General features: G+C 35.6%; 1 protein-coding gene across 3 annotated transcripts in view; it reads right to left on the reverse strand.

Moving 5' to 3' along the window:
- Positions 1 to 5,584, reverse strand: part of LOC118274004 (acetylcholine receptor subunit alpha-like 1) — a 238,800-nt gene extending 233,216 nt beyond the window's left edge. For 2 of the 3 annotated variants that reach the window (XM_050706672.1, XM_050706665.1), the window contains exons 1-2: positions 5,280 to 5,584; positions 4,793 to 4,983 (exon numbers count right to left, since the gene is read on the reverse strand). The gene's annotated coding sequence lies outside the window, so the exon portion shown is untranslated. Of the gene's footprint in view, positions 1 to 4,792 lie in introns of all 3 variants that reach the window. The other variant, XM_050706668.1, reaches the window with a different exon arrangement.
- Positions 5,585 to 25,827: the final 20,243 nt, after the last annotated feature.

Consider the following 25,827-nt stretch of genomic DNA (forward strand, 5'->3'; position numbering starts at 1 on the left):
AACGACGGACGCGAGACGAAGGCCTGAACTCAGTATTATGTGTCGATTTGCGGTGAACGGCAAACAGGCGAAAATACAACGTAATTGAATAGTAATAAGGATGATTTTCAAACGGCTGTCGATAGGTTTTGTTAATAAAAATCGACCGTTCATTATTTTTTTACGTAACTTTGGATTTGAGGTAAACAAAATAAAAAATATAATCTGTATTGATCGGTGTCCTTTACTCGGTTGGTAACTAGACAAATTTTTGCTGAGATGATTCGCTTCGTAGGAAATTGTCTTTCTTGGCAAAATTAATTTATTATTTGAAATAATCAGTCGTAAAATATTATATAATTGAACATTTTAAATTTTTACTAATGTTATTATACTACCTGGCGAAAAAGCTATATATGACATTTTTACTTCCAATTTAAGGAAAACAGACAGAAAAAAATTCCATAATTCCTACAAAACAGTATCATCGAGAAATACATATAAAAAATACTGACTATTTTTCATGTTTTACCAACCCACCATAACGACGTATACATCGCGTCATCTCAAGTGTGCAACCTGTATAAGGCCCAAACAATAAACGTTGGCCGCTGACTAAACAATATCGCCCTGTAGATAAAAGACCCTTAAAAAAAACTTCACATTTGATACCTTGACGCGGCGCCCGTCGACGCAATAACTGGCTCTTCAAGATAACACGATAAGCTTTTACTTAACTGGTTTTAAATTGTAAAACAGAAAATAGATTTTTCATAAGTATTTGATTTTGATATAATCATTGTATTAAATGCACAAAGTAGATAAATAAATCGAATAAATACGAATATCTCGGTATTTATTATCTATTTAGAGTATTAAATACGCATCTCTTAGATTTTATTATAATTTTCGTGAAACATACTAAATTAATTATTACGCGGCGATTGTCACACGAATTTTGGCGTGTATCGCGGAATGCTGCTCTTGAATATGAGCTTCTAGCACGGCTTGGAACTAGTCGAGTTCCTCTCTTAATTTGTTTTATATTACTGAGTTGTCTAAAAAAGATAATGGCGATGTTTAATATTAATCGTATGATACCGTCATGCCTAATATTTTTCAACATCTTCCGTATTGCAAAATTCTAAAAGCATAAAATATGAATGAACTAGGATCACTTTCCAGTTTACGATTTACCTGTTATGCATAAATCTAGTAATGTAGTTATGAATATTAATTTACTATTTTTATTGAAAGTTACGGTATTTTCAGTGCGAAACTGGGGATTTATATTTAAATTGCGAAAAAATATTTCATAATATTTTTTGTTCATAAACAATGTGGTTTTATTGTGTCGTCACTATTTCTACATTATGTTCAAGTAGTAGTTTCTAATGTGTTAAATCGTAGCACTTTATAAAATTTCTAACTGCGGTACTCAGAGACATCTAATGATTACATTAATTGTTTATTAGTAAAGATTTTGTTGCAAAAACGATTTCTAAGGTTTAGGTTAAGTAACCATTAAATGACTCTGAATACGTCGATAAGTTAAATAGCCAAAATTTGTAATAAAGTACCGAAAAGATTTTTTAAAGGAATTTATATTTTAACCTCTCTTTCGGACTTAAGGAGCCATCCCCATTGACGTCATCTCACACCTTAAGAATCATTTCGTTGAGAACGTTCTCAACGCTGAGTTTCAGCATTTTTCAGATAAGGCTTCGTAATAAGTGAAATATTTTAGAAATTAAAAGGTTTCAGTCAATTATGGGAGTCGTGATGTCTGTTTAAATAATAGGGTATATGACTAATTTTTATTTTAATACGTCTTGCTTTGCTTTACTAATTTTGTAATTTTACACATGTATTTTTTATTTTCTTGCTGAAATAAATACTTTCGAAGATATATAATTTGAAATAACGGTTGGCGTCACTTCCACGTACGTTTTATTAGTAGAAATGACGTATCCAAGTATTGTTCTCTTATATATGGCAAAACTAAAATACTTGTTTAATATTTTTCATTACCTAACTGACGGACTAGATAGATTTTTAATTTTCATCGTCCCTATTAACAGAGAAGCAGATTAATAGCTATGACTGTCTTTTCTGTTTTTAAGTCTTTAACTTTCGACAGAAGACAGTAGAAAAGAATATCCCCTAATGTTATGGAAGTTAATGTGTTTAAAAATTACTTTCAGCTACTTTTTATGCGACAAAATATAAACCGATAGTTATATTTTGTAATAATGTAAAGAATAAATCTATTTATAACAAAAAATATTGGTGCAAAGATGAAAACTGAAAACCTTATTTCTCAAAATTCAGAATGATCTTGATTTCCCCGAGGTGATGAAACGGAATTGGTAGCTACTTTTACATTGATGTCGTAATATTTCAACGCAGGTTATATTCACAAACAAATATGTATTAAAGTTTCCGATGAAAACTTTTGAAAAAATCTACTTTTGGTACCTGAAGTACTTTTTTTGTGACTACGTAATTTAAATTGTAGTCGGAAAATATTAAAAACGTTTTCACATGAATTTTATTACGTGAATGAGTTTAGTATAGTATTGAATTAAAATCATACTAACGTTATCAGTAAATAGAATAGAAAATGCTATTTATGTAGTTTAATTTCAATAGAAATATCGGAACCGTTTTCAGGAAATTCATAAATGTGTTTATTATGCCTTAACAAATAATATTATCAATTTCGTGGAATCTTTATAAAATTGTATTTCCCATTACTGTGAATTTCTAAATATTAATCAATACTTTATACTGAATACTTCGTGTGTAGTTTTCTACAATTACATTTATTTATTTGTTCAGTAAAGTATTATGATGAATAAATATTATTTTTAGAAAAAAAGACCTAACAATGTTATTATATTTATTCTCTTTAGAGTAATTTTGATTGTTTTTTATAATAATACCAAATAATATTTGTTTTGAATATTTTTTTAATGATTCTGCAGTATAAACAAATCCATATGTTTCTGTTTAATGTGGTTAGAAATATAATATTCCTATACGTATTAGTAGTACATGTTTCATTACAATCATACATAATATTTTACTAGTGTTCTGTACAAATATCATTTTCTTGCAAAAAGCTGTTGTGTAAGCAGATCGCTTGCCATTATCCCTCAAATTATTTATTTTTACCTCTTTTGATGTAAAATCACCATATTTTCCTGCTCGCAACACTTAGTTACGGCAGCGGAGAGTAATGGTGTACACAAATAAGGGGGAAATTCCATTCATGACACACCTTTGCAAATGTTGTAGTTGTAATGGAAAGAAATAAATCGAGTTACAAACTGTTCGTATCTCTTTACATTCATAAATACCGTAATTAATTCAACGGCAAGTACCAATGTGAGTTTTTTCGAGTTACTTTCTAAGATTATCTGATAAACTGTGAAGGAAAACATCATGAGGAAACCTGGACTTTCTAATACAAGTTTGAAATCGCCAATCCGCATTGAGCAAGCGTGATGATTAGTGCTCAAACCTTCTCCATGTGAGAAGAGGCCTTTGGTCAGCAGTGGCCACTTATAAGCTGTTGATGTGTTTATGTAAAATTAGTAATTACCTAAAATGTCTATTACGAAAATAACAGAATTTACTTTGGTACATTTGATAATTGAGGTTTTTGTATTTATAAAATGTAATTAAGTAGAGCAGTCGACTCGTCCGTAATTATAAAAGCATTGAGCGCGTGGGTGAATACTTGTGTTACATAATGATATTGTTAATTCTGTTATTTTGTATTAAAATGCACATGTTTTAAGGCAAAAAAAAAGTTTTATATAAATATTTATTGTCGTACACTGTAATGGAATGTTTTTTGAAAATTTTCAGCCAATAATTCCATAATAAAAAGAGGGTTAAAACCGTGCACGGCTCAAGCCTCCAACGACATAGAGTAAGTACCCGAGAGCTCTCCAATCCGCGGAATTGAATTTCAATCACAACTTTGATTGGCTGAACTAAGTTCGTGCGTACATGAAATAGTGTGTTATTGCGATGTGAACTATTTTATTTAAAGTCAAATTTTATTTTAAAATTCTATTAAACTTGCTAATAAATTTTATACATGACGTAAACACATTACCTATAGTATTTTAATTAATTTAACCGCATAAAACTTGGAGTTTATGCCATCGTTACCAAATTTTCGCAGTTAAACAAGAAATTCTCCCAGAAATCTCATCACCATAATTTAAGACGAGCATCGAGCTCAACTTTAGAGGAATCCACAATTTTTGACTTAACCTACTTTTGGTTTGAGACGGCAAATTGCAACAACCGTACGCATGAAATTTATGTACGACGTCTGTACAAGTTACGTCGCAACGTAATCGTAAATACACGGCAGGAGTACGGCTATGGGGAATAAAGTTATGGGTCATTTTGTGAAAATGGCTAGTGGCTGATGTCAGCCTCGTGAGTAGCGGTTTAGGGATTATTTTTAGAAGGCATAAAAGTATAAAAGTGCCAGGAGTATATGACCATTAATCCACATGGTTCGCGAGCTGGTGCTACTAGATTTTGTGAACGTATATATTATTTGTGGTGGTGAAAATTATTTTACTCGCGGGTTTTAGTACGCGCCGCCGAATTATTTAGCAGCCCTTTGTAAGAGACGAGTTATGAATATTTTAGGACAACATCTGCGCGGCCTGGAATCACCAGGCCACCTGCCAAATATGGTGATAAGGAAAAAATGGGAAAATGGGTGTTTTTCGGTGTTGTTGTGCATTTTTTCGTGAAAATGTGTATTTTTTTATTTACTTACAGTGTAGCGCAAGGGGGGCACATAGCCGAGAGCGCACGAGTGCTCGCCCGCCGCTCGGCCGCGCCGCCGCGCTACCGCATGGCGCTGGCCCGCCAGAACCGCGCGATGTGCAGCCCGCGCGCGAGAAAACCGCGCGTCCAACGCCCGCGCGACCACGACAACCAGTCCACGACTCCCCACCAACAGTCCGACTGCCGACAATTCACAACATCGTCACTATACTCAAACAGCAATGCTCATACCGCCGCCACCATCCGCCGCGTCGACTGTACATGACACTCGCACGTTAATAATGTATGAAAAGTTTTTCGTAACCCAACATTGTCGCATTGCAGAAAAACCGCTCCGAGACTAACATTAACTACGCTTTGTCTTCTTGTACGACTTTACATGCTACCTTATTTATTCACGGAGAAAATTGCGTGCTCGCGTGGACGCGACGTGGTGTCTGCGGCCGTTAAAATTGATCGGGTTTGTGTATACTCACATTAGCATGCCAGCGTCGGCCTCCCGGTTATCAACTATCGTTAACGTAAACAATTGAACACACAATCATTTTGTCGAGTGGCGCGGCGCGATATCACATGCCGGTCGGACGCGGATCGAAGGAGCTCGGGCGGAGGCGCCCGGCTCGTCAGAGCATCAGCCCCGGGGGCTCGGAGCCGCAGGGCTGCCACCGCCACCACACCGTATGCGGCGTTTGCTGGCTAAATGAGCGGATTAGGTGCGCGGGGCGGAAGTGTCGGAGGCGACACGCGCGTCGTTGCCACTGCAGGCCGCCACTGAGGCGGGGCGGCCCGGGAAAGCCTCCCCGCGCCCTTCCCGCCCCCCGCCGCCACCCTCCCGCTCCACCCCGCCCGCCATGTGCCCGGAGCGCGCTCAGCCTCTCGCCTCGCAAAGGGTTGTCGGCAAAGGGAAATTGCTACTATCGTCTTTTTGTCGTGACGACAATTGGCCGTGCTTTAGGCGGCGCTTTCTCTTTGACCAGGGGTCCAGAGCGGGTCGCTTATTATATTTCAGAAGCTATTTTATTCAGTTTTTGATCGAGGGAATAATATTTGAATTATTTTCAGTCATGTATCGGGGTCGGCGCGTTATGTAACGCCGTGCGGCTGCCATGGCCGTCCCACAGACGCAGCGCGCCTGTCGGAATACCCCTAACGCAGCCCTTAAATTTCTAGTGAAACGTTACGAGCGGGCGCGAAGTTTGCCGAGCGCGGCCGAGCGGCAGGCTACGAGCGCGGCCGAACGCGCGCGACCGGCGCCGCCCAGTCAATAAGGCCGTCTCCACTCGCCGAACAAAGACACTAACCTATAATAATTACATTTAATTAAGGATAACTGGACTATTTTGTATAATAAGCATATCGCGCTGCAGCGTTAGCATCCAGATTTCACACTTGATATAAGATAATTATTTTATACACGTAGAGTCGTTTAGGTTATCGCACACGTGTGTCCTAGCGCTAGTAATAGTAAGAGGTTAGAAAATAATGATTGTGACAGATATTCATTATATCAAAATGGCTGTAAACATTTAAAAACAAAACAATTTTTTGTCGGGAAATGTTCAGTTATTTTGCTCGTGAAATATTATTTATTATTGTCGAGTGGTCGTCGGTCGGCCCACCTGTGCAGCCCCAAGTCCTTAACTGCAATATCATATGATGACTCGTCGCCATAGATACGCGTATGTTGTGAAACTCGATGCTTTATTTACATCGAATGCGTTTTATTAGTCGTTTCCTTTGCGTTTTAATTCGAATTGGCGTATTTATTCATTTAAGTGTGATGGTGTTTTAATGAATGTCGTTATTTCTTAGTTTTTTATTTCGGATTTGTTTTTTATGAATTGTATCGTGTTTTGTAGAATAATTTAGGTACTGTGATCAATCTATTGACACGGTATTTTATAGGAATGTTAAATCTAAATTATAGACTACCTCTCTGGTTTAGTAGTTGCAATTACATTAATCGGAATTCGTGTCGTAGTAGTGTTTTTGATTTCTGATTTGCCTAAAGTATTATTGGAATTTTAATAGTACAGAGAATTTAGTTTTATATTAAAAGTGGATAACCCTTTGAGGACTAAAAAGTGTGATACATTGTTTAAGTATGAATAAAATAAAAGCATACAACTGTTACACTCCAACTAAATCAAGGAAACAAAAAACCTCGGTGCATATTTCTATTTCGAAAACCGTTTTGAATAAAAGAGTATGCCAAACAATTCGTCGATGATGAATCGGAGCCGGTCGCAAAGTCAACGGTGTACCGTGCGCCTGTCTATACAAAACGGATTGTAGCTATTGCATACATTTTTGGCTTGTATCGAGATGAGATTTGATACGGAATAATCTGTATTGTTATTGTGGAATGTAGTTCAGTAGGATGTTTGTTTTCGTGAGATATGGAGGCAAACGAGCAGATAAGTCAGTTGATGGTAAGCAATAAACTATGTTCATGGTTTCCATAAGTGCTTTAGCGGTTCCCTTAACCGACGAGCATGTGTGGAAAGACTGATGACTGTTGATGAAGGGAAAGAAGTATGTAAGATCCGTAGCAATTACCGTTCCACTGTCTTTGTCACCCCTGGGAGACAGGCGTGATGTTATGTACATATTATGTATGTATAATCCACTGGTAATCACACTCATACAACGAAAGATAACGCAAACGTTGTTTCACGCCGATTTTCCGTTAAGCCGTGGTACCATTTCGGTCGGTCCCGACCAATGATATGTCACAATTATTCTTTTGTGAACATTTGAAGTTTCTATACAATTTAATGATAATGATAATGTAATTACAGCTTTTAAACAAGGTTATCTATTATAGAACTAGGACTTTAACACTAACATCTAAGTTCTTGCAACTTTTAAAATGGAAACTTTAACATTCAATTAATATAATAACAGTACGGTACTTAATGGAGTATATTTTTGTAGAACTCCTTCTGAACTTATAATAAGTTCAATTTAATTTCAACTGCACAATTTGTTCTCTCGGGCTGTTAAAGGAATTCAATCGTGGTCGATTGAGCATAAGTTTTCAAAAATATCTACTTTAAAGTAAGTAGTAGTTCGATATATTTCTTTAAAATATTATATGATAGATAGATATATGATGAGGTATATGAGGCTGTAGTATCACTTTTGTTTAGTTTTTTTTTTGCTTTGATGCTTGTATGTGTGAGTGAGGTTACCAGAGGCGCAATTACCCCAATCCGCTAACCTTCTCAATCCCCGATTCCCCAACAACCCTTAAATTCCTAACCCTTAAAAGGCCGACCACGCACTTGTAACGCCTCGGGTGTATCGGTGTCCATGGGCGGCGGCGACTGCTTACCATTAGGTGATACGTCAGATAGTTTACCGGCTTATACCATTAAAAAAATATATATATAATTTTAATATTATTACTGCCAACAGTGTCATACCGATTTTATTGTTACAGATCCTTAGAAAATTTAACTGTAATAAAATTTTAAGCATGAAATATAATGCCACTTTCAGATAGTAATACTTATGCTGAATTATTTTAAATATCTAAGTACTTTAAATCCAGATAAATCACCTCTATTTAAGAGTAGCTTCGAACTGAATTTTCAGTTCACTTTTTTATCTTCTTAAGAAAAATGTAATATCAACTGGATAGATGCATTCATCTTCAATAATGTTACCTTAATTGGTAATGACTTCATAAGTAGCGTAGTGGTTGGGTAACCGGCTTCTGCGCTATGTGTCATGGCTTTCATTTTCACACGAAATAACTCATTGAGTATTTGTAAACGGACACGACACAGGAGAAAATACTGACGCATGTCATATTTTTGGAAAGAACAGAATGTATCTCAATTGTAATGCTCATCAACAGCCTATAAGTGGCCACTGCCAGCGGGTTTACCGGGGTTCCGGCTCGAAAAGCAGGAGTAGGAACGGGGTGGTTTTTAGTCAGTAAGAGTCTAACACTCCCTCTCGCCTCGCCCAAGGTGAAAAAAGACATTTGATGATTTCCCCCCTTCAAAAAAACTATACGAAGACCTTAACAAAATCGTCCATCGAATCAAAACAAGATTATAAAAGTTTTTCTAGAATATTCCTTTCCAAGTAGGCTCCCTTCGAATAGAAACGTAATTACTTTTAGTTATGCCAGTGCCATGTTTTGTTAGCATAATATTACGGACAGGCAGACATCTATAATTATGTATTAGTATGGTAAGGTTTCGAGCAGATTACAATTAGTTTGTTGTAGTGGTTGGATGTTTGTGAAGTTTTTCGTCTAGACAAATATAATTAGGGTTTGTTTTGCTATATTCGTCGTACGTTTTAATTTATGTAGACACATTGTATAGCGTACAATTATGTAGTAGGCCGATTTCTAGGTCAATTTTAAAAAAGGACATCGGACTTGTTTTATATCAATAAAAGTTTGATCGCTTAGTCTTCTGTGAGGATTTAGGAGTCAAATAATAGACAATGGAAATATGTAGACACAGTATAACAATAAATTATACTGTGATGTAATCGAGCAATAAAGTTAACCTCTATAGTACAAAAATAAAAAAAAAATGCTCCATGTACACCTCTGCTTACCACTTCAGGAGATAGAGAACCGTGTTAATATAACGCTATATAATACAAAAAAATGCTAATACGCAATTACATTGTTAAATTCAATTTGAATAATTAAAAAGCATATTAATAATTTATTAGCCCTGAAGAATTTCCTTAATATAATATGCGAGTACCAGGATTACAGAGGCGTGTAGGATGTATCGATCACGGCTTAGCATTAAGGACGATGTGTTTCGTCTCCTTTGTATAATGATATTTTACATCGCGGCTCTCAATTTACTTAATATGTATTTGTATAAAATTGCGTGTCGTAATGGTAAAAAAATATTTTTATTGGAGAATAAAGACATGACACCTTTTGAAAGGTGAACCCCGAAAGAGTTAACAGGAGTACATATTTACAAAGGTTTCCTCAATGTCTTTTACCACAGAAACTAGGATCATCGGACTTTGACTAGTTTTGTCACACGAAATGACTAAGAGCCTAATTAAAAGTAAACAGTTGATTGAAATACTAACAGGCGTAATTCTGTGTTTTTCTATTGTGACGACACATGACAAGTGACAGATGACAGATGACAGAAGTCGCACATAGACTATCGACGAGTAAATCAACGGATGACGTCACAAATATCCTGCATCGCACATATGAAGTTTACATGCGAATTAAGACGGATAGAAAATCCCAACGAACAACAGTTGGGCAGTAAGCCCGCCAGGCTGATCACCTCGCCTGGTCGGAGGATCCTCCTTTTCTTAGGGAACTTTAATCTCTGTTCCCTAAACTATTATATAAAAAATGTACCTTTTACAACAAAAAAGCAATTAAATTAACAACAGTACCCAGTTAAAACGACTTGAAAACAAAATCAATACGCCTTCAACATCAAAGTCCCACTCGAAGCTATGTACCAGGCGCTGCAAAACGTATGGAGCTCAAATTGCTATTTAATTCCTACGATAATCTCATGAATTTAATGGGATATTGGCTCGTTCTACCACTATACCGGTAGGATTAGAAAGGACGATGGAAATTGCTAAAGCTTTTAGCGGTTTTACTAAGGTTTGTACATGCAGTGTAATTTTTCCGATACATTAAGTTCTTTGCATCATAATATATTCTGCCTCGGTGAGTTTCAGGCGTAGGTATGACTGTTGAACAAAATGTACTTTAACTTTTGTTAGATACCTGTGTAGAGTACAATTACTGAAGGATTTAAGATTGAAAATGCGGTGGCAAATAAACTTGTTTAGATATTTCTCATTTGTGTCCAATGGTAGTAGATTTTTATTTAATTTAGTATAGATGTTAATCGTATTTTCTTTTATAAAAAAACCAGTACACCACTAGGTTCGTAATGTAGATTTATTATTTTAGTTCAGCTTAAATTGCAATCACATAATTAGAATCACAATACAATTCTTTCTTAAAAATTCGCTCTCAATAAAATTAGAAATTTAATTAAAAACCTATTTCCTAGAAATTCCTATTATACAAATCGTATCCGCACAATAGGACCAACTTATAAATATTCAAGTTTTTAAACTCTATATTATCCTTTAATTCCCAGTGCAACACGTGGACTTTATCCGTATACCACTAGGCGTGAGGTGTATTTATGATCACAGGTATAAATAACAGGTATTATACATATAAGAGATAGCAAATAGTTATAAGCGCAGGTACGGTTCTTCAATCAAATTTTTTTCAGACACAATCTTACTTAAAATACATTCACATTAACAGAGCAAATAATAGTATTTTAATATTAACATAATAATTATATTATTAGAAGTATACCAAAGATTACCGAAACGATAATTATAAAAAATAGAATTATTTCAATACTAACTCAACTAACAACTAACTACTAAATATTGGATGTATGTTAATAAGTTATTTCTATTGTAAGGGAACGTCGTCGGTTTGACGTTTGTCGAACTGTCAAATTCAATTGACAGGATAAGACAAGCGTCACTTCCGCCCATTTCCGCTCGAGACCGCACCGCAACCGGTGCATCATATCGCTTTTGAATCGTATCTCTTTAATTGTATTCTTTGTAGCCAGAAATTGGTAATATCAAGCATTGTATTTGTGTTAGTAATATTAAAACTATTTAGTAAGTTGTAGAGGTGGTTTCATTCTCCTTACATCAGAAGTGGGATTCCTACCTATTGCATATCCACGTGCAGTCTTTAATTATCAATTTCTGGCTTCTTGATTCGTGGCGTAACTAGTGACGGATTACTGTGTAATTGCGTGTAACAATGGGCAAACGTGATCGTTCACGCAGTGGATCTCACATATCCCGAGGAGATCCGTGTTCGAGGAGTCGACATTCAAAACGGCGTCGGCATCGTAACCGTCTCGCGCGCAGCCCGCGAACTCAGTGAGTGATTCAGTGGTACGTAACTCCTTTCAAACAATTCTTACGAGGTTAAACGCGTTAGAAGATAGATCTTCGTTAGGTACGTCGTCTAATATCGAAGTACCACCATCAAATTGTGATTCGACAGAAAAAGTCGTTGAGGCAATTCATTCTTTAAAATATGGCGGAACACGTGATTTTTACGTCTCAAATTTCGACCCGAATATACACAACGTTGATGCCTGGTTTGATGAGGTAGACCGAGCTCAAATTCTTAATAAGTGGAATGATGCTGAATGTTTGTCACGTATCGGTCACTGTCTTAAAGGCGACGCGAAATCTTGGTTAGACGAGTGGGTTACCTATACCTACTACGGATCGGTCCTGGAGTAACTTCAAACGAGATTTTAAATCATTGTGTGCGAGATCGAACATGTTATACGAGGTCATGAGTACCAATTCTGATAGTTTTGTTACGTATGCTGAGTACGTAAGACGATCATTATTACGATTACAAATTGTTAAAGGGTTAAGTGACGAAATTAGCGCGATCGTTATGCGTGGGGTCAATGAACCTAACTTAAAAGCTGCTGCTACAAATAAAAATCTGAAACCGTGTGAGTTACTTAATTATTTTTCTACTTTTGTAAAACCAGTCGGGAGTAAAAATGAAGGTCGCGTAAATCGAGACTGTTCACTCTAAAGAGGCTGTAAAATTACATTACTTAATACAGACCTGCTCAAAATCCTACACTTAAATGTTTTTCCTAAAGATGAACCTATTATCGCTATCTTTGAAACTGATTTAAATACGAAGGCACATACTGATGCTAGTAGTTATGGTTACGGTACTTAAAATCTTTCATAATTAAAATTGTCACATCGGTGCATATAAAACTATTGGATTGATCCCAAATCACTTTTGGTTAAGGAACCATGTCTTAATGCTTTTGTGATAAAGTATATGGCATATTGTTTAGCTTGCATGGCTAGTAAGTGGATTCTTTAAGCACCATTACAACCCATTACTTCATGGCAAAAGCCAGAAGTTGCTTTCATACTTAAATTAAGTTGCTTCATACCGATGTCCTGGGTCCTCTACTGGAATAATAGCTATGAGCATGTTCTTGTTCTGGTTGATACTTTTTGTAATTGCTGTCTTATTTACCTACTGTACACACAGTATTCTTATGAGCTACAGAAAGCATTTATAAATGCTATCTCCTTGTATTGCACTCTGCATCTTATAGATGCTGATTGTGGTTGCATGTTAGAATCAGCAAACTTTGTAAAATGGGGTAATGATTTAGGATGCTCCATTCACTACGTAACTCTTGAGATGTATCATGCCAATGGTCAAGTGGAGCCGTGTTTGTACTCTTTTCAATATGTTAAGGGTTGAGACCTATAACAGGAAGAATAAGTGGTTTGAAGAGCTGTGGCATTCGCAAAATGTCACCAAACAGGAAACTACTCAAACGTCTCCACTCAACTTTTTGATTGGCATTGGAGTGTGACACAGTATGCTGAGCACCTCATGTTTTCCAAAAGGAAGACCTTGCTATTGTCATAACCAGATCCTGGAATGCACGGACCTTATAGGGTCACAAGAATCTTGAAGAATGACCGAAATGAGTTGAAACTTGTTGCTGGGGCTTATGGAAAGGTAACTTTGCTGTGGTGCAGTTCATAGTGCCCTGGAATGGCGAATGGACTCCTGATGAGTGTGCTGCTTTCTTTGCATGTGAGTACTTGCTGAATGGCTAACCATAGCTAGTTTTGTTGAATAACTAGGCCTTGTGTTATGTCTAGTCTTGCTTAAAACCTAGACCTTGTGTTGTGTCTGGTTTTGTTGAATTACTAGACTTTATGTATTATGTCTAGTTGGATAACTAGACATTGTGTGCCATGTTTAACCTTGCTTGAAGTCTAGACATTGTGTATTATGTCTCAAGTGCTCAAAAGAGCCCCTGAAAGTGGTTAATAACACTTGTGTTGGGGTTGTCTCGCTCCTCCCCAGTTTTGATACAGTATCGAGACATTTAAAAAATAAAATCATAATTACTACAAATTACATGCATAACTATATAACATTACAATCAATAGTTATTATAATAATCAAATTAAAATAATAATAAAATAAAAAAAACAAGATATACAAATTTAAAATCAACATTACAAATAATCAAATTAAAAATTCAAATTAAATAATAAAGAATTATACAATTAAAATAAATTAAATCAATAATAAAGAAAAAAGAAGCTCATAAGCAATCAAAGATATCATAAAAATAGGTCAGATGTCTAGTTGGATAACTAGCCCTTGTGTATTGTCTAGTTGGATAACTAGACCTTGTGTATTATGTCTAGTTGGATAACTAGCCCTTGTGTATTATGTCTAGTTGGATAACTAGCCCTGTGTATTATGTCTAGTTGGATAACTAGCCCTTATGTGTTATGTCTAGTTGGATAACTAGCCCTTGTGTATTATATCTAGTTGGATAACTAGCCCTTGTGTGTTATGTCTAGTTGGATAACTAGCCCTTATGTATTATGTCTAGTTGGATAACTAGCCCTTGTGTATTATGTCTAGTTGGATAACTAGCCCTTGTGTGTTATGTCTAGTTGGATAACTAGCCCTTGTGTGTTATGTCTAGTTGGATAACTAGCCCTTGTGTGATATGTCTAGTTGGATAACTAGCCCTTGTGTGTTATGTCTAGTTGGATAACTAGCCCTTGTGTGTTATGTCTAGTTGGATAACTAGCCCTTGTGTATTATGTCTAGTTGGATAACTAGCCCTTGTGTGTTATGTCTAGTTGGATAACTAGCCCTTATGTATTATGTCTAGTTGGATAACTAGCCCTTGTGTGTTATGTCTAGTTGGATAACTAGCCCTTATGTGTTATGTCTAGTTGGATAACTAGCCCTTGTGTGTTATGTCTAGTTGGATAACTAGCCCTTGTGTATTATGTCTAGTTGGATGTCTAGACCTTATGTGTTATGTCTTGTTGTATATCTCGACCTTGTGTATTATGTCTTGTTAAATAACTTGACTTTGTGTGTTATGCCTTGTTGAATAACTTGACATTGTGTGTTACTTGTTGAATAACTTGACCTTGTGTATTATGTCTTGTTAAATAACTTGACTTTGTGTGTTATGCCTTGTTGAATAACTTGACCCTGTGTATTTTGCCTTGTTGAATAACTTGACTTTGTGTATTATGCCTTGTTAAATAATTTGACTTTGTGTGTTATGCCTTGTTGAATAACTTGACCTTGTGTGTTGTCTTGTTGAATAACTTGACCTTGTGTATTATGCCTTGCTGAATAATTTGACCTTGTGTATTATGCCTTGCTGAATAATTTGACCTTGTGTGTTATGTCTAGCCTTGCTTGCGACCTAGACCTTATGTTGCTTTGTATATGACTAATTATTATTGCAATAGATCATTTATTATCTCAACAGGACTGGAAATCTTAATATTTCTTTTCAACAGGACTGGAAATCTTAATATTTCTTTTCAACAGGACTAGAAATCTTAATATTTCTTCTCAACAGGACTGGAAATCTTAATATTTCTTTTCAACACTTGCTTGCCACTTAATATAGCTTGGGATGTGTTTTTATTCGTGCAGATCCATCCGATGACAGAGGTGCTGAGCACTCCAGTCTTCGACGGTGAAGAAGTTGGTGCAACAGCGCCTGTCGAGGACGCCAGTGTGTCAGGAGAGGCCGTGTAAGGGAACGTCGTCGGTTTGACGTTTGTCGAACTGTCAAATTCAATTGACAGGATAAGACAAGCGTCACTTCCGCCCACTTCCGCTCGAGACCGCACCGCGACCGGTGCATTATATCGCTTTTGAATCGTATCTCTTTATTGTTATCCTTTGTAGCCAGAAATTGGTAATATCAAGCATTGTATTTGTGTTAGTAATATTAAAACTATTTAGTAAGTTGTAGAGGTGGTTTCATTCTCCTTACACTATATTATAATCTATGTTTCTTTATTTCTATATTACGTTCCACAATCGTTATTAAATAACAGGTATTGGGAACAGGAACAGATATTATGTTGACCTGTTATAACATAAGCCAGCGGGATATTACTGTGCTTCGCATACAAGGCGACGTTTACATTTCAACCATTTAATTCGTTGCGATACGTTTTTCAAAAGTTGCAGACGACTTGCTAGTTTTATTAATGTAATACCTATATATGAGTATCTTGTGCCTTTGGGATTTCAAACGTATCAGTGACAACTATTTATTTTTCAAATGTTTCTGTTTCGTATGGTTTGTTCCTGTATAGGAATATTTATGATTTTTTAAAGAATGAGTGCACGTTTGACGCCGTGACTAGGCAACTTGCTATCGTGCAACGGGTAGCAGGTTCGATTCCCACACGGAATGACTGTGTAATCCACAAGTTGTTGCTTCGGGTTTGGATGTCATGTGTATGTGAAATTGTTTGTTTCTAAACGACCCATGACACAGGAGAAAACCCCAGAGTGATGCATGATTTTTTATAAAAAAGTAGATATACGTATGTGTTTTGTAAAGAGGTGAACTTTTCTAGTCAAATTGCGACAAAACCTCGTTTATTGCATGGTAGAGGACTCAATTTTCAAGTACTCAAGCGTTACTGATAATTTTAAACTCGAAAATTCTAATATTTATGTGTGATCCGGACATCGGAATATAATGTACTAGACATCTATCTCGTGACTTTGCAGGCATTAACTACAACAACAACTACACATTTTAAACAGTCTAATCAAATACGTAATGACATGTTCAATAAAGTGCCACTCAAGACTTTTGCGTCAAAATCCTTAATCAGTAACCAAATGACGATAACCCAATAACTAAAAAAAACATGTACGAAAAAGCACTCTAGCCTGGAAATTTTCCGGCACTTGGGGTTGAAATGCATTTACAATACCCGTCGCGTCACGTCAATGGACTGAACCTTGCCTTGTATACGAGATTATGTTTTAACCAGTAGCTATTAGGGATGTGCTTTACGCTTTAATTTTTCAAAAGGAGAATGTAGATGTATTAGACAAAATTAAAATGTATGTAGTGAAATGTGATAATTAATGAGGAATGAAGAAAACTGTATTGTGTTACAACTGGTGCATTGTAACTAGTGTAGTATACATACATAAGTATGTTTGACAGAGGACGTGTTATGAAGAGATCTGAGGATGTGCTGATGATGATAGTAAGTAATTTATTTCTTTCTTTCCTTAATAAAAAACGTATGTATTTTTTTTATTTTCTAAGCTACAGATTTAAATGCTAGCAACGTGTTAATCAGATTTTTCATAGATTTTTAAGACTTTTTTAGTTTACCTCACACATGAAATTTTCCGGAACACCAAAACCATCCCAATTACGTACCTTCAACAATTTTCCCTGTAAATTTTCGACATTTACAGCCGTTTGGCGCAAGATGTTCCTCCACTAACACAATTTAGCGAGGATGCAGCTATGTCGCTAAGCAGTTTATAACTTCGAGTCTCGCAGTCTCACCACAAGAAAGCATGCACCACTGTCTCAAACCTGATAAATACTTGTACAAGTTGCTTTACATTTTGTCGTATAATCTATATTGTTATTTTAAAGCTGAAGAGTTTTCTTGGCGGGTTTTAGACGCTGATCTCAAGAATTACTGGTTCAAATTGAATATAATAATTATGTTTTTGTGTTGAGTAGTTAATTTATCGGGCCTGCACACTACACATGCTAATCTCAATAAATTGAAATTCGAGAGACTTCTAAAATATTTTGAATTACCGAATGTTCGAATTATGTAATGGACCATAATTTAAACTTGCTTCATTATTTAGATGCTTACCTCTGCAAACCCTGAGAGCTTTCTGTCTTTTTCTCTCTGGAACTTTTATCAAGAGTTTGACGCCGATGGGTTCTAATTAACGAGTCATTTGGTTACGTAGCATTGACTTTTTTGTTCGAATTACCGAGTGCACAAAAATGTATTGATTTAGTTCGAGATATAAAGAGACCTCGTGATAACTTCGAATTACCCAGAGGTTTGAATTATCGAGGGTCGACTGTATATGAAACATCCCGCTATGTCCAATAGGGAAAGAGTATCGAGTGAAACTGTACAGCAGTAGTCAGTACTGTAATTAACTTACTCAGTAATAAGCACGTCATAAGAAATGGAGCCACCATATTTTTAAATGTCAAAACTGTTAGGAGAAAAAAAAATTGTATGTGGTAATTTGAAGAGACAGACAATGCCAGTTGACTTAAAACTTACTATCTTATCTAAATACAGCCGTGGATATTAATATGGATATAATACTTAAAAGCAAAACGTAAAATAGCAATCACGAAAATAAAATCATAAATCAATAAAATATCAAAGGCGCAGGTTAACTAAATAATAATATAACTGAGTACTTCCTCTAAGCAGCTGCTTTACAATTTTAATGACCTACCAAATTTCAGTAATGGTGGGCGGTCGATGCCGGCTCATCCATTATGTACAGACCTCGTATATCGGTGAAGTTAAAATATAAGTTGGGTCAACCCTATCTATTACTGTGGTGTATACAGGCAGTTGCAAATCTTCTGCGATGACGTCGCTAGGGCTGTGTCGTAATGTTTTGTCTACATTATTGTTTCTACGATGGGGATTTACTGAGGGTGACTTAGAGTTGTAATATTTTTTATTTTATACTTCCCATGCTTAGCATTATTCACCATGTTTTATATTACTTATCCCTTGTAAAAAAAAGAAAGTGTAAAGAAAGTTTTTTAAATATTTTTGTGTGCTGCATAAAGTAGCTTTTATAGTTTAAAAATTAACAATGAACTGTTGGCTTACTTAAATTGTAGCTACGCAAATATTTTCTACAAACACTTCCTGGCTTTACAAGGCAATAACTAAACTTTTCAATGTTTCAACAACCACTCAGTTTTCGCTTACTAATCAAAATGAAACTGTTTAAAAACTCAGTACTTTATCCACTAGTCTGTATCTACAGCGCTACCCGCATTACCGTGCAGTCGAACCGGCTTGGCAGCTCAACCTCCTGCTATTGGCTCCCAGCCAGTGAAATCTGTTCGCGGTTCATGCGACCCTGGTACATTTTTATACATTTACATATTAAAAATAAATTTTATTACTTAAATAGGTACGTACTATGTTTTGGTTGTAAAATTGGGTACTATGTTGTACAACGTTGAATGCGGAACCTTATCATAAAATTGGCATAACAAATAATTTGAAAGTACTTATAAATTACCGTCAACATCGAAATCCTGTTACAGTTTACTACATAGATAAGGACTACCTCTACATAACGATGTATAGAAATGAAAATCTTGAAATTCATAATAATTTATTTTGTATCCAGAAAATCAAAACCTGACATTATCATTCCACATTGGCGTTTGCTAACATTAAATTACCAAAATTATTTCTTTTCTTTTCACTCCATATTTTACCAACAACACACCACCAAAGAAATTTCATTAAAATCATTAGGTAAGAGAGATTAGCCGAACAAAATCACATTAAAGCCGGCGTTCCATAAAAACTTACGTAAGACTGCTCCAGTGTCATATCGGAGCCAAGAACCATCAGTAGGTCTTAATTCTCTCCTCAATATTGGAGCCCGGAGGCCACTTTTCTAAAACCAATAAATATAATAGCATCGGATATCCTAAGAAATAAAAAGCAATCGGTTGAGTTCAATTTCGTCCAATATTTCGTATCGGACTTAAATTTTCTGGCGACGAACGTCGATTTATTTGAGACTAGAGGCCGATTTGCTTTTGGCCGAACGGATTCCGATTCGAACTAGTTTAATAGGAAAAAAGTAATTTTGTTTTAGTTTCAAAGAGATTTCCGAGTTGATATTGGTATGGGGATAGTAAGATGAAGTGTACAGATGGACATTTTGTGATATGAAAGATAAGATACGTATATTCCTAAATGTTCTTTGAAAAAAATATATAAGACTATATTATAACACAAAATCTTTAGATTCGATTCTTTGCAAAATAGCAAGGTAATATACAGTTAATTTTTTATATGAAATAAGTCGATGTTTTCCACTATCTCGCCTGGTGGTAAACGATGATAATTGGATTTAAAGATTTTAATACCCGTGTCACATGTTTACAAAAATAAGCAATGCTTATTTTTTTATCTCTTCGTATCCTAATCAAATTTCTCCTCAAGCAGAATTTTGGTTAAAATGTTGTTGTTTTTCACTTAATCAAGACTTTGACTGCCAACAGAAATTAGTTGAAGACAAATCCTCTGCTAGCGCCTGTCATTGCCCCTCATGGCGTTTAATGTGTTAAACCTCATTCAACTGCATGAAGTTACTATAAACCTTGGTTGAAACTTGAATACCAAAACTACTTAGCATAGTACATTTCCTTAACAAAAATGGAAAGTGTTTACTTCAACGCCAGGGTCCACGTAGGAGCCTTGACGTGGATATATCGCATGCCAAGCCTTCATCACAATGACTAGCCTCTTAGTCTCCGGGGAACAGAAGCGTGAAGGAGTAAACATGTATTAATTTGTCTTCCTTTTTCCAAGCACACTTAGTTATCCCTTTTCTGTCTTGGTCATTCGGATTTATATGGAAATGGACTGTCGTATATGTGTGCTAAGATTTATTATAATTATATATACTTGGAATAATGAATTATCTCAATAATCGAATGATCTCACGTGATTCTATCTCACACCTCTACCTACCTCTTCTAGTGTAAAGGAGTCAAGATACTTTTGAACATGTCCCTTTCGAAAGCACACTTTCATGGATATGTCAATTTTCTGCCATGTTTTAGATTTATAACATACACACATAGATACTATGTCTCCATATTCTATGAATGTTCATTTCTCTCTCTCTCTCTAGAATTGACCAAATGTATCGAAGATATCAATGGACAGATAGACAAAAGCTTAGAGATACATAGATGATTGAACGGGCATCATACTGAATATTACATATTACATAGCCTTTAGAGTTGAACTAATTGCCCGTTTGCAGGCTCATCTCAGTAACGTATTGTGGTATTACAGAACTTACACACGAAATAAATCCAAAAGGGATTCATGGACGAGCTAGGAAAAGCTAAAAATATTGTAAATATACAGTATCAAAAGAAAAGGAAATGTTCAAAACACAAAATCGACTTCATTCATCTCAACAAACTGTCAAATCCAACTTTTAGAAAGAATATTTCTAGAACATTGCATTAGTGCCCACTACCTTAGCCATTAATATTTCACCAAAATAAAGTCATTTCATCTCAAAACTACCATTAGAACACGCTGTATGACAGGCTTTTTAAAACTCGAAACATTAGTCCGCCATTTTTGAAAAATTGTTAAATTAAGTTACAAAGTCGGCGAAGCGTATGACTGGTGTAAGATTACCGTGTCACTTCTCTTATAGACTAATGCATTTCTTTGAGCTCGGACGCGGAAACAAGTAATGTACGAACCACGTGGCGACATCTACCGGTTTGTTACTTGTCGGTTTAAAATTGAAGTTGAAAATTTTGGAAAATACTTTTAGGAGTATTTAACTGTAGCTAGAGTAGTTTTTGACAGGCTTTTGGTATATTTTGTGTCAATATGCTTTTAGGTTGTATTTGCCCGAAATAGTTCTTATATTCAATTTGGCACTCGTGGTACCAAATATAAGCTCTAAGAGTGAGTAGTGAGTACTTAAATTATCACTGTAGAAACATTTTAACTTTAAGAATTCGTTATTACCGCATATTGTCGTGGTGGCCTGAAGGTTTAAGACAAGCGTCGATCTGCAGTAACCACCCTATGGGCTGTTGATGGGGTTGTTAATTACCAAATAAAACAAAAACATTTTATACTTTCTTAAATCTTAAAAAAAATAAGAAATTGAAAGTCGTTCACAAATCTGACTGAGATATGAACTTTTAAAGCTCACTCCTGCTAGTCTTACACATAACTACACATTTCTAATATGACAGAAGACAAAAACCTTTCAGTTTCACTCACCAGACAGCATTGTGTACAGAAAATTAGAAATACTGACTTGCAAAAACTCTGCATTTTGTAGTTAACAAACTTTACTTATTTTAGGTAGAAGAGAAAGTACAGGCAAAATACAAAGTCCTTACATTAGCTCAGGTGTGTTGATTAGCTCCATTTTACTCTGAAACTTTTATATTTCGACAGTTTACGTTTGAGACTGTTAGTCTCTATTTCCAAACTACTAATGTTTTCTTATTAAATTTTCTTGACTGCCTGATTGAGCTAAATTTTGGCAAGATTGTTGAGCTTGAAAGTCTTGATTTTTTTAAATTACTGATGTTTCTGGATTCATCTTGTGTAGTTATTTTTATTTCCACTAAGCTGTGTAGTTGTACAAGGAAGAAGAGCAGCTCGAGTATGCGATGTATCGATAATCCACTGTCATACATCCATAGTATCTATATATTAATACGTGAAGCAAAAACTTTGTAACAGTTTTTACGAAAATTGCGCGGACGTTGGAGCATAAAATTTGGTACACTTATAGTTTATGTGTAGGAGAAGTGCAGGGCGCTAATATTTTTCAAAAATAATGCTTATGAAGTACATTAAATCAGTAAATAAAACATTACACACACATGCATAGTATCTGATCGTATTTGACAAAACGTCAAAATCGATAGACATTGCGATGGTATTCTCACGTCTCATATGAAAAGAGTTTTATAAAAGAGTTTGTTTGAGTTTGAGTTAAAAAAAATTATCCTTGAACGTATGTTAAGTGGTATTCTAAATTAAATCGTATATGGTCGAATTTCGACCACTAGGCGACCACTAGTTTCATATAAAATCATCTTTCTATATAAAAAAAACATCGCTTAGCTCAGTCTGTTTCCACCAGTGCTAAGCTATGGGTTCCCATGAATATGATTGGTGGACGCTAAACGCATCCACAGCAACGTAATAAATAAGCACATCTCTGGTAGAAAAGTAGTCTAAATCGGTTAGAAAATACATCGCAAGAAAACTATATCATTTAATTCTACACAGTTCTACAAAACTCAGTCACATAAATATCCTCACTGAGATCAGCCAGGTTCGAAGGCTGTAAGGCAGTTATTTGATTTGTGAAATCAATTCGTCTCCGTTGCAGCCGGTAACTTGATATTTCCATTACCGTTTTTATGGTGTCCGGAGTTAGAAACGTTCGAGCGAAATTCTTTCGTTGACAATTTCTGTAAAAAGGGCTTATGATACAGTTGTTCTTTTTTTTTTGTATCTAAAATTTGTTACTTCCAAGTAGTTCGTGATTAAAGCTCAAACCTCCTACGTGTGAGAAGAGGCCTTTATTTAGCTATGAACTGATGATGATGATGAAATTGAAAAGATAGAAGTGTGAAGTGAAGTGAACCATTATTTTGGGTACAATACGTCCACTACTGAGCAAAAGAGCTCCTTTTTAAGAAAGGGTATGCCTTAATCTCTAGCAGCAGATAACCTAGGGATAACAGTAAGGTCTCTGAAAACTTCAAAAGTTACTGGCTATTTCAATAACTATACCTCATGACAAGCACAACTCTATAAAAATTTAGATCGCTATTCATAAATAAACAAAGCGAACAAAAGCAAAAGTTTTATAATATGAAAGTGTCAACATGGCTTCGCGCATCCAATATCGAAGGCAACCACTAGCTTCTAACACATTTATAGTATAAACTGCTTTCCCTAAGAGCCAGCGAGCGTCAGTGTCAACGTCAATAAATAAACTATTCAATAATAACCTGTTAAGTCATTTTATAGTTTTAAGTCTGTGGCTAAAAGCGTCGGTTGACGAAATTCAATCAGTGCGCCATTTTATAAATTCGTGTGGCTATGATTTGAGAGTTCTTAAAGGTTTTTTTTTGTACTTACTAAAACAATGAAAAGTGATAATTTTATGTAAAAGAAATGGATTTTATTTTAATCCTTAAAGTGTAGGGACAAGTGCACGTTTCACTGTAAAAATAATTTTGCACCCGTTACATAAAATAACGTAACATAAAATAATAAAAGCACCCGTTACATAAAATAATAAAATAAGAACATAAGTTAAACCAAATAAGCCCAATTTATTGAGACATTTTTGAAAAAACTAAAAAAAAAAAATATTATACTTTACTCGATCTATATGGGTAAATCAATCTTGAGATCCTTTACTCAGCAGTTGTGTTTACAATAACTCCATGTCATTAAAAATATATGTAATAAAATAATTATACTTAGACTTGATATCATGGTCACCCTTCAAAATAACCAGCTAATGTTTGACAGCATATCGGTGACGTTAACAAGCTCTGAAAAGGTATGCAAAGTAATATAAGCTTTATGGATTCGTAATAAGAAATAATCTTATTTGCAGGAAAATACGATTTTGTGGCAAAATTTCAGTTTGCTGAAGGACTTGGAATACAAAATATCCGTCACCTTTCGGTGTAAGTTATGACGCTGTTACGTGAGAAAGAGGTAGGTAGAGAAGTTGAGTCTGTATCAACTTGGGTACGACTATTTTTATATTTTGCTAGTTGTTGAACAAAAGCCTCCCTCTTAGTTCTTCACGGTGAATAACAGCTCGCCACTTGCATCCACAGGCTCCCCGTAAATCTGGCAATATCGTCCGTCCACCTACTGGGAGGTCTGCCTTCGCTGCTTTTCCCAGTCCACGCTCGCCTCTCGATTACCTTCCTGACAATACCTATTACATATAGAATACGGAAAATCATACATTTTTAGGTTAACCCTGAGGTCGTTGGAGAATGCCATATGGCATTAATGTCCGCCTTTTGTAAAATTAATTATTTTGTGTACATTAAAGCTTAAATAAATTATTATTTTATTGAGCGAGATTTGTACACACAACACCGCCATAGAAAGCAAAACGGAGAGAAAGAGAGAAAAAATATGTTTCCAACCTAACATTAAAATTACGTTTTTTTTAAGAGAGAAGATCATCCAATGGCTTCTTTTGCCATGGGCGAGGTGAGTGTGACTAATAACCACCCCGTTCCTACCCCTGCTTTTCGCCGTAGCCCCGGTAAACCCACTAGGTAGACCGCAGCTCCGGATCAGGCATCGCAGCCCTACTGATCTGATGGCCTGAGGGGTAGAAGTGTCTGGTTCTGGTCGCGGGCGTAGCTGGGCAGCGAGCTACCCTTGTTCGCCGTCCGCAGGCCCGCACTTACAGTACGTAATTAGGATAAACTGAACAAAAACAAAGGTGCGTTCTCTAAAAAAAATACCAACAACTAGTAATTCTTCACAGTTAGTCTCAATCACGATACAAAAGTCTCCACATTGATTTTCAAACAGATTATAAATCAGCACTCTAGTCATATTATGATTTCAATACCACCGCCTACAATTTCCCCCATGGAACCAATTTACTCATTCCTCTGAAGAAAATAACGATTTATCTCGCGTTTCCCGATCCAAATTTGATTCACAATTAAGTTTAAATTGAGAATGATTAAACAAGATTCTTCAGTCAAATTAATATTTCTTACCGATATTAGATAAGGTCTGACTGGCTCAGTTAATTAATAAATTTCTTTGGTAAACACGAGGTTAATATATGGCTCTTGTTCGTTCTTATTACTTTACTGAAGTTGATTATGGGTATGAAACATGCATTATTTTACAATAGACTGTACGATTTCTTTGCTAAGTAAAGCGTTGCAAAGATTTTTTTAACCGGATTCATTAATGGAGTTAAAAAAAGGAAGAGGTTTTCTGTTTGATCTGTATATGTGTATGTATTTTTGTGCACGATTACGACGATTATACGAGATTAGCTGAACTGATTTTGATGCAGTTTTCAGAAAAGTGTTTGTTACACTAAGAAGTAGGTTTTAGTATATTAATCGATTGTGTTATAAGAGACCTTTGGTCAGCAGTGACCCATTTATAGGCTGTTGATGTGATGATAATCATTACCTCTTTTGAAATACTACATTTCAATTAGGTCAATGTAACGAAAACTTTGTTTTGAGTATCATTAATTGTGTTGGCACTGTTGTAAGTACGTTCCGTGTT

The sequence above is a fragment of the Spodoptera frugiperda genome, chromosome 3 (assembly GCF_023101765.2).
Source record: "Spodoptera frugiperda isolate SF20-4 chromosome 3, AGI-APGP_CSIRO_Sfru_2.0, whole genome shotgun sequence".
Taxonomy (NCBI): domain Eukaryota; kingdom Metazoa; phylum Arthropoda; class Insecta; order Lepidoptera; family Noctuidae; genus Spodoptera; species Spodoptera frugiperda.